We start from the raw sequence: 18,235 nt of genomic DNA, 5'->3' as shown, positions 1-18,235 counted from the left end.
ATACATGGGGAGGTACTAGCTCCAATTCGGTTTTACAGTGAAAACTGAAGGAACATCAAAACGGCACTAGGAAACAGACTGAGAAACCAGAGTAAAAGTTTCTCCTACAACCCTTTCCCTTTGTGCTAGATGAACGAACGTCTCTCCACATGCTCAGTTCTGAGGGATAAGTGTGTGTGAAAGCCGTCCTTCACATAGCTTGTTTGGAACACAAAGTTTCTTTTCAGTTGCAAACTCCACTCAATACATATATATGGGGAGGTTCTAGCTTCAAATCGGTTTTACAGTGAAAACTGCAGGAACTTCAATACGGCACTAGGAAACAGACTGAGAAACCAGAGAAAAAGTTTCTCCTACAAACCGTTCCCTTTGTGCTAGATGAACGAACGTCTCTCCACATGCTCAGTTCTGTGGGATAAGTGTTTGTGAAATCCCTCCTTCACCTAGCTTGTTGGGAACACAAAGTTTCTTTTCAGTTGCAAACTCCATCCATATATATATATGGGGAGGTACTAGCTCCTACTCTGTTTTACAGTGAAAACTGCAGGAACTTCAAACCGGCACTAGGAAACAGACTGAGAAACCAGAATAAAAGTTTCTCCTGCAACCCGTTCTCTTTGTGCTAGATGAACGAACGTCTCTCCACATGCTCAGTTCTGAGAGATAAGTGTGTGTGAAAGCCGTCCTTCAACTAGCTTGTTGGGAACACAAAGTTTCTTTTCAGTTGCAAACTCCACTCCATACATATATATGGGGAGGTTCTAGCTTCAACTCGGTTTTACAGTGAAAACTGCAGGAACTTCAAACCGGCATTAGGAAACAAACTGAGAAACCAGAGTAAAAGTTTCTCCTACAAACCGTTCACATTGTGCTAGATGAACGAACGTCTCTCCACATGCTCAGTTCTGTGGGATAAGTGTTTGTGAAATCCCTCCTTCACCTAGCTTGTTGGGAACACAAAGTTTCTTTTCAGTTGCAAACTCCAATCCATATATATATATGGGGAGGTACTAGCTCCAACTCGGTTTTACAGTGAAAACTGCAGGAACTTCAAACCGGCACTAGGAAACAGACTGAGAAAACTGAGAAAAGTTTCTCCTACAAACCGTTCCCTTTGTTATAGATGAACGAAATTCTCTCCACATGCTCAGTTCTGTGTGATAAGTGTGTGTGAAAGCCGTCCTTCACCTAGCTTGTTGGGAACACAAAGTTTCTTTTCAGTTGCAAACACCACTCCATACATATATATGGGGAGGTTCTAGCTCCAACTCGGTTTTACAGTGAAATCTGCAGGAACTTCAAACCGGCACTAGGAAACAGACTGAGAAACCAGAGTAAAAGTTTCTCCTACAACCCGTTCTTTTTGTGCAAGATGAAAGAACGTCTCTCCACATGCTCAGTTCGTGGGATAAGTGTTTGTGAAAGCCGTCCTTCACCTAGCTTGTTGGGAACACAAAGTTCCTTTCCAGTTGCCAACTCCACTCCATATATATATATGGGGAGGTACAAGCTCCAACTCGGTTTTACTGTGAAAACTGCAGGAACTTCAAACCAGCATTAGGAAACAGACTGCGAAACCACAGTAAAAGTTTCTCCTGCAACCCGTTCCCTTTGTGCTAGATGAACGAACGTCTCTCCACATGCTCAGTTCTGAGGGATAAGTGTGTGTGAAAGCCGTACTTCACATAGCTTGTTGGGAACACAAAGTTACTTTTCAGTTGCAAACTCCACTCCATAAATATATATGGGGAAGTACTAGGTCCAACTCTGTTTTACAGTGAAAACAGCAGGAACTTCAAACCGGCACTACGAAACAGACTGAGAAACCAGAGTAAAAGTTTCTCCAACAACACGTTCCCTTTGTGCTAGATGAACGAACGTCTCTCCAGATGCTCGGTTCTGATAGATAAGTGTGTTTGAAAGCCGTTCTTCATCATGCTTGTTCTGAACACAAAGTTTCTTTTCATTTGCCAACTCCACTTCATACATATATATGTGGTGGTACTAGATCCAACTCGGTTTTACAGTGAAAACTGCAGGAACTTCAAAGCGGCACTAGGAAACAGACTGAGAAACCAGAGTAAAAGTTTTTCCTGCAACCCGTTCCCATTGTGCTAGATGAACGAACGTCTCTCCACATGCTCAGTTCTGTGGGATAAGTGTTTGTGAAATCCCTCCTTCACCTAGCTTGTTGGGAACACAAAGTTTCTTTTCAGTTGCAAACTCCAATCCATATATATATATGGGGAGGTACTAGTTCCAAATCGGTTTTACAGTGAAAACTGCAGGAACTTCAAACCGGCACTAGGAAACAGACTGAGAAAACTGAGAAAAGTTTCTCCTACAACCCGTTCCCTTTGTTATAGATGAACGAAATTCTCTCCACATGCTCAGTTCTGTGTGATAAGTGTGTGTGAAAGCCGTCCTTCACCTAGCTTGTTGGGAACACAAAGTTTCTTTTCAGTTGCAAACACCACTCCATACATATATATGGGGAGGTTCTAGCTCCAACTCGGTTTTACAGTGAAATCTGCAGGAACTTCAAACCGGCACTAGGAAACAGACTGAGAAACCAGAGTAAAAGTTTCTCCTGCAAACCTTTACCTTTGTGCTAGATGAACGAACGTCTCTCCAGATGCTCAGATCTGAGAGATATTTGTGTGTGAAAGCCGTCCTTCACCTAGCTTGTCGGGAACACAAAGTTTCTTTTCAGTTGCTAACTCCACTCCATACATATATATGGGGAGGTACTAGCTCCAACTCGGTTTTACAGTGAAAACTGCAGGAACTTCAAACCGGCACTAGGAAACAGACTGAGAAACCAGAGTAAAATTTCCTCCTACAACCCGTTCTTTTTGTGCTAGATGAACGAACGTCTCTCCACATGCTCAGTTCGTGGGATAAGTGTTTGTGAAAGCCGTCCTTCACCTAGCTTGTTGGGAACACAAAGTTCCTTTCCAGTTGCCATCTCCACTCCATATATATATATGGGGAGGTACAAGCTCCAACTCGGTTTTACTGTGAAAACTGCAGGAACTTCAAACCAGCACTAGGAAACAGACTGCGAAACCAGAGTAAAACTTTCTCCTGCAACCCGTTCCCTTTGTGCTAGATGAACGAACGTCTCTCCAGATGCTCGGTTCTGATAGATAAGTGTGTTTGAAAGCCGTTTTTCATCATGCTTGTTCTGAACACAAAGTTTCTTTTCATTTGCCAACTCCACTTCATACATATATATGTGGTGGTACTAGATCCAACTCGGTTTTACAGTGAAAACTGCAGGAACTTCAAAGCGGCACTAGGAAACAGACTGAGAAACCAGAGTAAAAGTTTTTCCTGCAACCCGTTCCCATTGTGCTAGATGAACGAACGTCTCTCCACATGCTCATTTCTGAGAGATAAGTGTGTGTGAAAGCCGTCCTTCACCTAGCTTGTTGGGAACACAAAATTTCTTTTCAGTTGCGAAATCCAATCCATACATATATATGGGGAGGTTCTCGCTCCAACTCGGTATTACAGTGAAAACTGCATGAACTTCAAACCGGCACTCGGAAACAGACTGAGAAACCAGAGTAAAAGTTTCTCCTACAACACGTTCCCTTTGTGCTAGATGAACGTACGTCTCTCCAGATGCTCAGTTCTGAGAGATAAGTGTGTTTGAAAGCCGTCCTTCACCATGCTTGTTGGGAACACAAAGTTTCTTTAAGTTGCAAACTCTACTCCATACATATATATATATTGGAAGGTAATAGCGCCAACTCGGTTTTACAGAGAAAACTGCAGGAACTTCAAACCGGCACTAGGAAACAGACTGAGAAACCAGAGTAAAAGTTTCTCCTACAACACGTTCCCTTTGTGCTAGATGAACGTACGTCTCTCCAGATGCTCAGTTCTGAGAGATAAGTGTGTTTGAAAGCCGTCCTTCACCATGCTTGTTGGGAACACAAAGTTTCTTTTCATTTGCAAACCCCACTTCATACATATATACGTGGTGGTACTAGATCCAACTCGGTTTTACAGTGAAAACTGCAGGAACTTCAAACCGGCACTAGGAAACAGACTGAGAAACCAGAGTAAAAGTTTCTCCAGCAACCCGTTCCCATTGTGCTAGATGAACGAACGTCTCTCCACATGCTCAGTTCTGTGGGATAAATGTTTGTGAAAGCTGTACTTCACCTAGCTTGTTGGGAACACAAAGTTTCTTTTCAGTTGCAAACTCCAATCCATACATATATATGGGGAGGTACTAGCTCCAACTCGGTTTTACAGTGGAAACTGCAGGAACTTCAAACCGGCGCTCGGAAACAGACAGAGAAATCAGAGTAAAAGTTTCCCTGCAACCCGTTCTCTTTGTGCTAGATGAACGAACGTCTCTCCACATGCTCAGTTCTGTGGTATAAGTGTGTGTGAAAGCCGTCCTTCACCTAGCTTGTTGGGAACACAAAGTTTCTTTTCAGTTGCTAACTCCACTCCATACATATATGTGGGGAGGTTCTAGCTCCAACTCGGTTTTACAGTGAAAACTGCAGGAAATTCAAACCGGCACTAGGAAACAGACTGAGAATCCAGAGTAAAATTTTCTCCTGCAACCCGTTCCCTTTGTGCTACATAAACGAAAGTCTCTCCACATGCTCAGTTCTGAGGGATAATTGTGTGTGTAAGCCGTCCTTCACATAGCTTGTTGGGAACACAAAGTTTCTTTTCAGTTGCAAACTCCACTCCATACATATATATGGGGAGGTACTAAGTCCAACTCGGTTTTACAGTGAAAACAGCAGGAACTTAAACCCGGCACTACGAAACAGACTGAGAAACCAGAGTAAAAGTTTCTCCTACAACTCGTTCCCTTTGTGCGAGATGAACGAACGTCTCTCCAGATGCTAAGTTCTGAGAGATAAGTGTGTTTGAAAGCCGTCATTCACCATGCTTGTTGGGAACACAAAGTTTCTTTTCAGTTGCAAACCCTACTCCATACATATATATGGGGAGGTACTAGCTCCAACACGGTTTTACAGTGAAAACTGCAGGAACTTCAAACCGGCACTCAGAAACAGACTGAGAAACCAGAGTAAAAGTTTCTCCTGCAACCCGTTCCCATTGTGCTAGATGAACGAACGTCTCTCCACATGCTCAGTTCTGAGAGATAAGTGTGTGTGAAAGCCGTCCTTCACCTAGCTTGTTGGGAACACAAAAATTGTTTTCAGTTGCAAACTCCAATCCATACATATATATGGGGAGGTTCTAGCTCCAACTCGGTATTAAAGTGAAAACTGCAGGAACTTCAAACCGCCACTCGGAAACAGACTGAGAAACCAGAGTTAAAGTTTCTCCTGCAACGCGTTCCCTTTGTGCTAGATGAACGAACGTCTCTCCACATGCTCAGTTCTGAGGGATAAGTGTGTGTGAAAGCCGTACTTCACCTAGCTTTTTGGGAACACAAAGTTTCTTTTCAGTTGCAAACCCTAATCCATACATATATATGGGGAGGTACTAGCTCCAACTCGATTTTACAGTGAAAACTGCAGGAACTTCAAACCGGCACTAGGAAAAAGACTGAGAAACCAGAGTAAAAGTTTCTCCTACAATCCGTTCCCTTTGTGCTAAATGAAAGAAGTCTCTCCACATGCTCAGTTCTGAGGGATAAGTGTGTGTGAAAGCAATACTTCACCTAGCTTGTTGGGAACACAATGTTTCTTTAAGTTGCAAACTCCACTCCATACATATATATGGGGAGGTACTAGCTCCAACTCGGTTTTACAGTGAAAACTGCATGAACTTCAAACCGGAACTAGGAAACAGAGTGAGAATCTAGAGTAAAAGTTTCCCTTGCAAACCGTTCCCTTTGTGCTAGATGAACGAATGACTCTCCACATGCTCAGTTCTGTGGGATAAGTGTGTGTGAAAGCCATCCTTCACCTAGCTTGTTGGGAACACAAATATTCTTTTCAGTTGCAAACCCCATTCCATACATATATATGGAGAGGTACTAGCTCCAATTCGGTTTTACAGTGAAAACTGCAGGAACATCAAACCGGCACTAGGAAACAGACTGAGAAACCAGAGTAAAAGTTTCTCCTACAAACCTTTCCGTTTGTGCTAGATGAACGAACGTCTCTAGACATGCTCAGTTCTGAGGGATAAATGTGTGTGAAAGCCATACTTCACATAGCTTGTTGGGAACACAAAGTTTCTTTTCAGTTGCAAACTCCACTCCATACATATATATGGGGAGGTACTAGCTCCAACTCGGTTTTACAGTGAAAACTGCAGGTACTTCAAACCGGCTCTAGGAAACAGACTGAGAAACCAGAGTAAAATTTTCTCCTACAACCCGTTCCATTTGTGCTACATGAACGAACGTCTCTCCACAAGCTCAGTTCGTGGGATAAGTGTTTGTGAAAGCCGTCCTTCACCTAGCTTGATGGGAACACAAAGTTTCTTTCCAGTTGCCAACTCCACTCCATATATATATATGGGGAGGTACTAGCTCCAACTCGGTTTTACATTGAAAACTGCATGAAATTCGAACCGGCACTAGGAAACAGACTGAGAAACCAGAGTAAAAGTTTCTCCTGCAACCCGTTCCCTTTGTGCTAGATGAACGAAAGTCTCTCCACATGCTCAGTTCTGAGGGATAAGTGTGTGTGTAAGCCGTACTTCACATAGCTTGTTGGGAACACAAAGTTTCTTTTCAGTTGCAAACTCCATTCCATACATATATATGGGGAGGTACTAAGCCCAACTCGGTTTTACAGTGAATACAGCAGGAACTTCAAACCGGCACTACGAATCAGACTGAGAAACCAGAGTAAAAGTTTCTCCTGCAACCCGTTCCCATTGTGCTAGATGAACGAACGTCTCTCCACATGCTCAGTTCTGAGAGATAAGTGTGTGTGAAAGCCGTCCTTCACCTAGCTTGTTGGGAACACAAAAATTCTTTTCAGTTGCAAACTCCAATCCATACATATATATGGGGAGGTTCTAGCTCCAACTCGGTATTAAAGTGAAAACTGCAGGAACTTCAAACCGGCACTCGGAAACAGACTGAGAAACCAGAGTAAAAGTTTCTCCTGCAAACCGTTCCCTTTGTGCTAGCTGAACGAACGTCTCTCCACATGCTCAGTTCTGAGGGATAAGTGTGTGTGAAAGCCGTACTTCACCTAGCTTTCTGGGAACACAAAGTTTCTTTTCAGTTGCAAACCCTACACCATACATATATATGGGGAGGTACTAGCTCCAACTCGGTTTTACAGTGAAAACTGCAGGAACTTCAAACCGGCACTAGGAAACAGACTGAGAAACCAGAGTAAAAGTTTCTCCTACAATCCGTTCCCTTTGTGCTAAATGAAAGAAGTCTCTCCACATGCTCAGTTCTAAGGGATAAGTGTGTGTGAAAGGCATAGTTCACCTAGCTTGTTGGGAACACAATGTTTCTTTAAGTTGCAAACTCCACTCCATACATATATATGGGGAGGTACTAGCTCCAACTCGGTTTTACAGTGAAAACTGCAGGAACATCAAACCGGCACTAGGAAACAGACTGAGAATCTAGAGTAAAAGTTTCCCTTGCAAACCGTTCCCTTTGTGCTAGATGAACGAATGACTCTCCACATGCTCAGTTCTGTGGGATAAGTGTGTGTGAAAGCCATCCTTCACCTAGCTTGTTGGGAACACAAAGTTTCTTTTCAGTTGCAAACTCAACTCCATACATATATATGGGGAGGTACTAGCTCCAATTCGGTTTTACAGTGAAAACTGAAGGAACATCAAAACGGCACTAGGAAACAGACTGAGAAACCAGAGTAAAAGTTTCTCCTACAACCCCTTCCCTTTGTGCTAGATGAACGAATGTCTCTCCACATGCTCAGTTCTGAGGGATAAGTGTGTGTGAAAGCCGTCCTTCACATAGCTTGTTGGGAACACAAAGTTTCTTTTCAGTTGCAAAGTCCACTCAATACATATATATGGGGAGGTTCTAGCTTCAAATCGGTTTTACAGTGAAAACTGCAGGAACTTCAAAACGGCACTAGGAAACAGACTGAGAAACCAGAGAAATAGTTTCTCCTACAAACCGTTCCCTTTGTGCTAGATGAACGAACGTCTCTCCACATGCTCAGTTCTGTGGGATAAGTGTTTGTGAAATCCCTCCTTCACCTAGCTTGTTGGGAACACAAAGTTTCTTTTCAGTTGCAAACTCCATCCATATATATATATGGGGAGGAACTAGCTCCTACTCTGTTTTACAGTGAAAACTGCAGGAACTTCAAACCGGCACTAGGAAACAGACTGAGAAACCAGAGTAAAAGTTTCTCCTGCAAACCGTTCTCTTTGTGCTAGATGAACGAACGTCTCTCCACATGCTCAGTTCTGAGAGATAAGTGTGTGTGAAAGCCGTCCTTCAACTAGCTTGTTGGGAACACAAAGTTTCTTTTCAGTTGCAAACTCCACTCCATACATATATATGGGGAGGTTCTAGCTTCAAATCGGTTTTACAGTGAAAACTGCAGGAACTTCATCACGGCACTAGGAAACAGACTGAGAAACCAGAGTAAAAGTTTCTCCTGCAACCCGTTCCCTTTGTGCTAAATGAACGAAGTCTCTCCACATGCACAGTTCTGAGGGATAAGTGTGTGTGAAAGCCGTCCTCAACTAGCTTGTTGGGAACACAAAGTTTCTTTTCAGTAGCAAACTCCACTCCATACATATATATGGGGAGGTACTAGCTCCAACTCGGTTTTACAGTGAAAACTGCAGGAAATTCAAACCGGCACTAGGTAACAGACTGAGAAACCAGAGTAAAAGTTTCTCCTACAAACCGTTCCCTTTGTGCTAGATGAACGATCGTCTCTCCACCTGCCCATTTCTGAGGGATAAGTGTGTGTGAGAGCCGTCCTTCACATAGCTTGTTGGGAACACAAAGTTTCTTTCCAGTTGCCAACTCCACTCCATATATATATATGGGGAGGTACTAGCTCCAACTCGGTTTTACAGTGAAAACTGCAGGAACTTCAAACCAGCACTAGGAAACAGACTGAGAAAACAGAGTAAAAGTTTCCCCTGCAACCCGTTCTCTTTGTGCTAGATGAACGAACGTCTCTCCACATGCTCAGTTCTGAGCTATAAGTGTGTGTGTAAGCCGTACTTCACATAGCTTGTTGGGAACACAAAGTTTCTTTTCAGTTGCAAACTCCACTCCATACATATATATGGGGAGGTACTAAGTCCAACTCGGTTTTACAGTGAATACAGCAGGAACTTCAAACCGGCACTACGAATCAGACTGAGAAACCAGAGTAAAAGTTTCTCCTACAACTCGTTCCCTTTGTGCTAGATGAACAAACGTCTCTCCAGATGCTCAGTTCTGAGAGATAAGTGTGTTTGAAAGCCGTCCTTCACCATGCTTGTTGGGAACACAAAGTTTCTTTTCATTTGCAAACTCCACTTCATACATATATGTGATGGTACTAGATCCAACTCGGTTTTACAGTGAAAACTGCACGAACATCAAATCGGCACTAGGAAACAGACTGAGAAACCAGAGTAAAAGTTTCTCCTGCAACCAGTTCCCATGGTGCTAGATGAACGAACGTCTCTCCACATGCTCTGTTCTGAGAGATAAGTGTGTGTGAAAGCCGTCCTTCACCTAGCTTGTTGGGAACACAAAAATTATTTTCAGTTGCAAACTCCAATCCATACAAATATATGGGGAGGTTCTACCTCCAACTCGGTATTAAAGTGAAAACTGCAGGAACTTCAAACCGGCACTCGGAAACAGACTGAGAAACCAGAGTAAAAGTTTCTCCTGCAACCCGTTCCCTTTGTGCTAGCTGAACGAACGTCTCTCCACAGGCTCAGTTCTGAGAGATAAGTGTGTGTGAAAGCCGTACTTCACCTAGCTTTCTGGGAACACAAAGTTTCTTTTCAGTTGCAAACCCTACTCCATACATATATATGGGGAGGTACTAGCTCCAACTCGGTTTTACAGTGAAAACTGCAGGAACTTCAAACCGGCACTAGGAAACAGACTGAGACCAGAGTAAAAGTTTCTCCTACAATCCGTTCACTTTGTGCTAAATGAACGAAGTCTCTCCACATGCTCAGTTCTGAGGGATAAGTGTGTGTGAAAGCCGTACTTCACATAGCTTGTTGGGAACACAAAGTTACTTTTCAGTTGCAAACTCCACTCCATAAATATATATGGGGAAGTACTAGGTCCAACTCTGTTTTACAGTGAAAACAGCAGGAACTTCAAACCGGCACTACGAAACAGACTGAGAAACCAGAGTAAAAGTTTCTCCAACAACACGTTCCCTTTGTGCTAGATGAACGAACGTCTCTCCAGATGCTCGGTTCTGATAGATAAGTGTGTTTGAAAGCCGTTCTTCATCATGCTTGTTCTGAACACAAAGTTTCTTTTCATTTGCCAACTCCACTTCATACATATATATGTGGTGGTACTAGATCCAACTCGGTTTTACAGTGAAAACTGCAGGAACTTCAAAGCGGCACTAGGAAACAGACTGAGAAACCAGAGTAAAAGTTTTTCCTGCAACCCGTTCCCATTGTGCTAGATGAACGAACGTCTCTCCACATGCTCATTTCTGAGAGATAAGTGTGTGTGAAAGCCGTCCTTCACCTAGGTTGTTGGGAACACAAAATTTCTTTTCAGTTGCGAAATCCAATCCATACATATATATGGGGAGGTACTAGCTCCAACTCGGTTTTACAGTGAAAACTGCAGGAAATTCAAACCGGCACTAGGTAACAGACTGAGAAACCAGAGTAAAAGTTTCTCCTACAAACCGTTCCCTTTGTGCTAGATGAACGATCGTCTCTCCACCTGCCCATTTCTGAGGGATAAGTGTGTGTGAAAGCCGTCCTTCACATAGCTTGTTGGGAACACAAAGTTTCTTTTCAGTTGCAAACTCCACTCCATACATATATATGGGGAGGTTCTAGCTTCAACACGGTTTTACAGTGAAAACTGCAGGAACTTCAAACCGGCACTAGGAATCAAACTGAGAAACCAGAGTAAAAGTTTCTCCTACAAACAGTTCACATTGTGCTAGATGAACGAAAGTCTCTCCACATGCTCAGTTCTGTGGGATAAGTGTTTGTGAAATCCCTCCTTCACCTAGCTTGTTGGGAACACAAAGTTTCTTTTCAGTTGCAAACTCCAATCCATATATATATATGGGGAGGTACTAGCTCCAACTCGGTTTTACAGTGAAAACTGCAGGAAGTTCAAACCGGCACTAGGAAACAGACTGAGAAAACTGAGAAAAGTTTCTCCTACAACCCGTTCCCTTTGTTATAGATGAACGAAATTCTCTCCACATGCTCAGTTCTGTGTGATAAGTGTGTGTGAAAGCCGTCCTTCACCTAGCTTGTTGGGAACACAAAGTTTCTTTTCAGTTGCAAACACCACTCCATACATATATATGGGGAGGTTCTAGCTCCAACTCGGTTTTACAGTGAAATCTGCAGGAACTTCAAACCGGCACTAGGAAACAGACTGAGAAACCAGAGTAAAAGTTTCTCCTGCAAACCTTTACCTTTGTGCTAGATGAACGAACGTCTCTCCAGATGCTCAGATCTGAGAGATATTTGTGTGTGAAAGCCGTCCTTCACCTAGCTTGTCGGGAACACAAAGTTTCTTTTCAGTTGCTAACTCCACTCCATACATATATATGGGGAGGTACTAGCTCCAACTCGGTTTTACAGTGAAAACTGCAGGAACTTCAAACCGGCACTAGGAAACAGACTGAGAAACCAGAGTAAAATTTCCTCCTACAACCCGTTCTTTTTGTGCTAGATGAACGAACGTCTCTCCACATGCTCAGTTCGTGGGATAAGTGTTTGTGAAAGCCGTCCTTCACCTAGCTTGTTGGGAACACAAAGTTCCTTTCCAGTTGCCATCTCCACTCCATATATATATATGGGGAGGTACAAGCTCCAACTCGGTTTTACTGTGAAAACTGCAGGAACTTCAAACCAGCACTAGGAAACAGACTGCGAAACCAGAGTAAAAGTTTCTCCTGCAACCCGTTCCCTTTGTGCTAGATGAACGAACGTCTCTCCAGATGCTCGGTTCTGATAGATAAGTGTGTTTGAAAGCCGTTTTTCATCATGCTTGTTCTGAACACAAAGTTTCTTTTCATTTGCCAACTCCACTTCATACATATATATGTGGTGGTACTAGATCCAACTCGGTTTTACAGTGAAAACTGCAGGAACTTCAAAGCGGCACTAGGAAACAGACTGAGAAACCAGAGTAAAAGTTTTTCCTGCAACCCGTTCCCATTGTGCTAGATGAACGAACGTCTCTCCACATGCTCATTTCTGAGAGATAAGTGTGTGTGAAAGCCGTCCTTCACCTAGCTTGTTGGGAACACAAAATTTCTTTTCAGTTGCGAAATCCAATCCATACATATATATGGGGAGGTTCTCGCTCCAACTCGGTATTACAGTGAAAACTGCATGAACTTCAAACCGGCACTCGGAAACAGACTGAGAAACCAGAGTAAAAGTTTCTCCTGCAACCTGTTCCCTTTGTGCTAGATGAACGAACGTCTCTCCACATGCTCAGTTCTGAGTAATAATTGTGTGTGAAAGCCGTACTTCAAGTAGCTTGTTGGGAACACAAAGTTTCTTTTCAGTAGCAAACACTACTCCATACATATATAAGGGGAGGTACAAGCTCCAACTGGGTTTTACAGTGAAAACTGCAGGAACTTCAAACCGGCACTAGGTAACAAACTGAGAAACCAGAGAAAAAGTTTCTCCTAAAACCGTTCCCTTTGTGCTAGATGAACGAACGTCTATCCACATGCTCAGTTCTGAGGGATAAGTGTGTGTGAAAGCCGTCCTTCACATAGCTTGTTGGGAACACAAAGTTTCTTTTCAGTTGCAAACTCCATTCCATACATATATATGTGTAGGTACTACCTCCAACTCGGATTTACAGTGAAAACTGCAGGAACTTCCAACCGGCACTAGGAAACAGACTGAGAAACCAGAGTAAAAGTTTCTCCTACAAACCGTTCCCTTTGTGCTAGATGAAAGAACGTCTCTCCACATGCTCAGTTCTGTGGGATAAGTGTTTGTGAAAACAGTCCTTCAGCTAGCTTGTTGGGAACACAAAGTTTCTTTTCAGTTGCAATCTCCACTCCATATAAATATATGGGGTGGTACTAGCTGCAACTCGGTTTTACAGTGAAAACTGCAGGAACTTCAAACTGGCACTAGGAAACAGACTGAGAAACCAGAGTAAAAGATTCCCCTGCAACCCGTTCCCTTTGTGCTAGATGAACGAACGTCTCTCCACATGCTCAGTTCTGAGAGATAAGTGTGAGTGAAAGCTGTCCTTCACCTAGCTTGTTGGGAACACAAAGTTTCTTTAAGTTGCAAACTCTACTCCATACATATATATATTGGAAGGTAATAGCGCCAACTCGGTTTTACAGAGAAAACTGCAGGAACTTCAAACCGGCACTAGGAAACAGACTGAGAAACCAGAGTAAAAGTTTCTCCTACAACACGTTCCCTTTGTGCTAGATGAACGTACGTCTCTCCAGATGCTCAGTTCTGAGAGATAAGTGTGTTTGAAAGCCGTCCTTCACCATGCTTGTTGGGAACACAAAGTTTCTTTTCATTTGCAAACCCCACTTCATACATATATACGTGGTGGTACAAGATCCAACTCGGTTTTACAGTGAAAACTGCAGGAACTTCAAACCGGCACTAGGAAACAGACTGAGAAACCAGAGTAAAAGTTTCTCCGGCAACCCGTTCCCATTGTGCTAGATGAACGAACGTCTCTCCACTTGCTCAGTTCTGTGGGATAAATGTTTGTGAAAGCCGTACTTCACCTAGCTTGTTGGGAACACATAGTTTGTTTTCAGTTGCAAACTCCACTCCATACATATATATGGGGAGGTTCTAGCTCCAACTCTGTTTTACAGTGAAAACTGCAGGAACTTCAAACCGGCACTAGGAAACAGACTGAGAAACCAGAGTAAATTTTCTCCTACAACCCGTTCCTTTTGTGCTAGATGAACGAACGTCTCTCCACATGCTCAGATCTGTGGGATAAGTGTGTGTGAAAGCCGTACTTCAACTAGCTTGTTGGGAACACATAGTTTCTTTTCAGTTGCAAACTCCACTCCATACATATATATGGGGAGGTTCTAGCTTCAAATCGGTTTTACAGTGAAAACTGCAGGAACTTCAAACCGGCACTAGGAAACAGACTGAGAAACCAGAGTAAAAGTTTCTCCTGCAACCCGTTCCCTTTGTGCTTGATGAACGAACGTGTCTCCACATGCTCAGTTCTGAGGGATATGTGTGTGTGAAAGCCATGCTTCACATAGCTTGTTGGGAACACAAAGTTTCTTTTCAGTTGCAATCTCCACTCCATACATATATAAGGGGATGTACTATCTCCAACTCGGTTTTACAGTGAAAACTGCAGGAATTTCAAACCGGCACTAGGAAACAGACTGAGAAACCAGAGTAAAATTTTCTCCTACAACCAGTTCCTTTTGTGCTATATGAACGAACGTCTCTCCACATGCTCAGTTCTGTGGGATAAGTGTTTGTGAAAGCCGTCCTTCATCTAGCTTGTTGGGAACACATAGTTTCTTTTCAGTTGCAAACTCCACTCCTTATATATATATGGGGAGGTTCTAGCTCCAACTCGGTTTTACAGTGAAAACTGCAGGAACTTCAAACCGGCACTAGGAAACAGACTGAGAAACCAGAGTAAAAGTTTCCCCTGCAACCCGTTCCCTTTGTGCTAGATGAAAGAACGTCTCTCCACATGCTCAGTTATGTGGGATAAGTGTGTGTGAAAGCCGTCCTTCACCTAGCTTGTTGGGAACACAAAGTTTCTTTTCAGTTGCAAACTCCACTCCATACATATATATGGGGAGGTTCTAGCTCCAACTCGGTTTTACAGTGAAAACTGCAGGAACTTCAAAACGGCACTAGGAAAAAGACTGAGAAACCAGAGTAAAAGTTTCTCCTGCAACACGTTCCCTTTGTCCTAGATGAACGAACGTCTCTCCACATGCTCAGTTCTGAGGGATATGTGTGTGTGAAAGCCGTACTTCACATAGCTTGTTGGGAACACAAAGTTTCTTTTCAGTTGCAAACTCCACTCCATACATATATATGGGGAGGTACTAGGTCCAACTCGGTTTTACAGTGAAAACAGCAGAAACTTCAAACCGGCAGTACGAAACAGACTGAGATTCCAGAGTAAAAGTTTCTCCTACAACCCGTTCCCTTTGTGCTAGATAAACGAACGTCTCTCCAGATACTCAGTTCTGAGAGATAAGTGTGTTTGAAAGCCGTCCTTCAACATGCTTGTTGGGAACACATAGTTTCTTCTCATTTGCAAAAACCACTTCATACATATATATGTGGTGGTACTAGCTCCAACTCGGTTTTACAGTGAAAACTGCAGGAACTTCAAACCGGCACTAGGAAAAAGACTGAGAAACCAGAGTAAAAGTTTCTCCTGCAACACGTTTCCATTGTGCTAGATGAACGAACGTCTCTCCACATGCTCAGTTCTGAGAGATAAGTGTGTGTGAAAGCCTTCCTTCACCTAGCTTGTTGGGAACACAAAATTTCTTTTTAGTTGCTAACTCCAATCCATACATATATATGGGGAGGTTCTAGCTCCAACTCGGTTTTACAGTTAAAACTGCAGGAAATTCAAACCGGCACTCGGAAAAAGACTGAGAAACCAGATTAAAACATTCTCCTGCAACCCGTTCCCTTTGTGCTAGATGAACGAACGTCTCTCCACATGCTCAGTTCTGAGGGATAAGTGTGTGTGAAAGCCGTACTTCACCTAGCTTGTTGGGAACACAAAGATTCTTTTCAGTTGCAATCCCTACTCCATACATATATATGGGGTGGTACTAGCTCCAACTCGGTTTTACAGTGAAAACTGCAGGAACTTCAAACCGGCACTAGGAAACAGACTGAGAATCCAGAGTAATAGTTTTTCCTACCACCCGTTCCTTTGTGCTAGATGAACGAACCTCTCTCCACATGCTCAGTTCTGAGGGATAAATGTGTGTGAAAGCCGTACTTCACATATCTTGTTGGAAACCCAAAGTTTCTTTTCAGTTGCAAATTCCACTCCATACATATATATGGGGAGGTACTACCTCCAACTCGGTTTTACAGTGAAAACTGCAGGAAATTCAAACCGGCACTAGGAAACAGACTGAGAAACCAGAGTAAAAGTTTCCACTGCAACGCGTTCCCTTTATGCTAGATGAATGAACCTCTCTCCACATTCTCAGTTCTGAGAGATAATTGTGTGTGAAAGCCGTCCTTCACCTAGCTTGTTGGGAACACAAAGTTTCTTTTCAGTTGCAAACTCAACTCCTTACATATATATGGGTAGGTACTAGCTCCAACACTGTTTTACAGTGAAAACTGCAGGAACTTCAAACCGGCACTAGGAAACAGACTGAGAAACCAGAGTAAAAGTTTCTCCTGCAACCCCTTCCCTTTGTGATAGATGAACGAACGTCTCTCCACATGCTCATTTCTGTGGGATATGTGTTTGTGAAAGCCGTCCTTCAACTAGCTTGTTGGGAACACAAAGTTTCTTTTCAGTTGCAAACTCCAATCCATACATATATATGGGGAGGTACTAGCTCCAACTCGGTTTTACAGTGGAAACTGCAGGAACTTCAAACCGGCGCTGAGAAACAGACTGAGAAACCAGAGTTAAAGTTTCTCCAGCAACCCGTTCCCTTTGTGCTAGATGAACGAACGTCTATCCACATGCTCAGTTCTGTGGGATAAGTGTTTGTAAAAGCCGTCCTTCACCTAGCTTGTTGGGAACACAAACATTCTTTTCAGTTGCAAACTCCACTCCATATATATATATGGGGAGGTACTAGCTCCAACTCTGTTTTACAGTGAAAACTGCAGGAACCTCAAACCGGCACTAGGAAACAGACTGAGAAACCAGAGTAAAAGTTTCTCCTGCAACCCGTTCCCTTTGTGCTAGATGAACGAACGTCTCTCCACATGCTCAGTTCTGTGGGATAAGTGTGTGTGAAAGCCGTCCTTCAGCTAGCTTGTTGGGAACACAAAGTTTCTTTTCATTTGCAAACTCCACTCCATACATATATATGGGGAGGTTCTAGCTCCAACTCGGTTTTACAGTGAAAACTGCAGGAAATTCAAACCGGCACTAGGAAACAAACTGAGAAACCAGAGAAAAAGTTTCTCCTACAAACCGTTCACTTTGTGCTAGATGAACGAACGTCTCTCCACATGCTCAGTTCTGTGGGATAAGTGTTTGTGAAATCCCTCCTTCACCTAGCTTGTTGGGAACACAAATTTTCTTTTCAGTTGCAAACTCCAGTCCATATATATATATGGGGATGTACTAGCTCCAACTCGGTTTTACAGTGAACACTGCAGGAACTTCAAACCGGCACTAGGAAACAGACTGAGAAAACAGAGTAAAAGTTTCTCCTACAACCCGTTCCCTTTGTTATAGATGAACGAAAGTCTCTCCACATGCTCAGTTCTGTGGGATAAGTGTGTGTGAAAGCCGTCCCTCACATAGCTTGTTGGGAACACAAAGTTTCTTTTCAGTTGCAAACACCACTCCATACATATATATGGGGAGGTTCTAGCTCCAACTCGGTTTTACAGTGAAAACTGCAGGAACTTCAAACCGGCACTAGGAAACAGACTGAGAAACCAGAGTAAAAGTTTCTCCGGCAACCCGTTCCCATTGTGCTAGATGAACGAACGTCTCTCCACATGCTCAGTTCTGTGGGATAAGTGTTTGTGAAAGCCGTACTTCACCTTGCTTGTTGGGAACACATAGTTTGTTTTCAGTTGCAAACTCCACTCCATACATATATATGGGGAGGTTCTAGCTCCAACTCTGTTTTACAGTGAAAACTGCAGGAACTTCAAACCGGCACTAGGAAACAGACTGAGAAACCAGAGTAAAAGTTTCTCCTGCAACCCGTTCCCTTAGTGCTTGATGAACGAACGTCTCTACACATGCTCAGTTCTGAGGGATATGTGTGTGTGAAAGCCATCCTTCACATATCTTCTTGGGAACACAAAGTTTCTTTTCAGTTGCAATCCCCATTCCATACATATATATGGGGATGTACTATCTCCAACTCGGTTTTACAGTGAAAACTGCAGGAACGTCAAACCGGCACTAGGAAACAGA

The sequence above is a fragment of the Camelus dromedarius genome, chromosome 35, assembly GCF_036321535.1.
Source record: "Camelus dromedarius isolate mCamDro1 chromosome 35, mCamDro1.pat, whole genome shotgun sequence".
NCBI lineage: Eukaryota > Metazoa > Chordata > Mammalia > Artiodactyla > Camelidae > Camelus > Camelus dromedarius.
Note: the sequence above shows the minus strand (reverse complement) of the source record.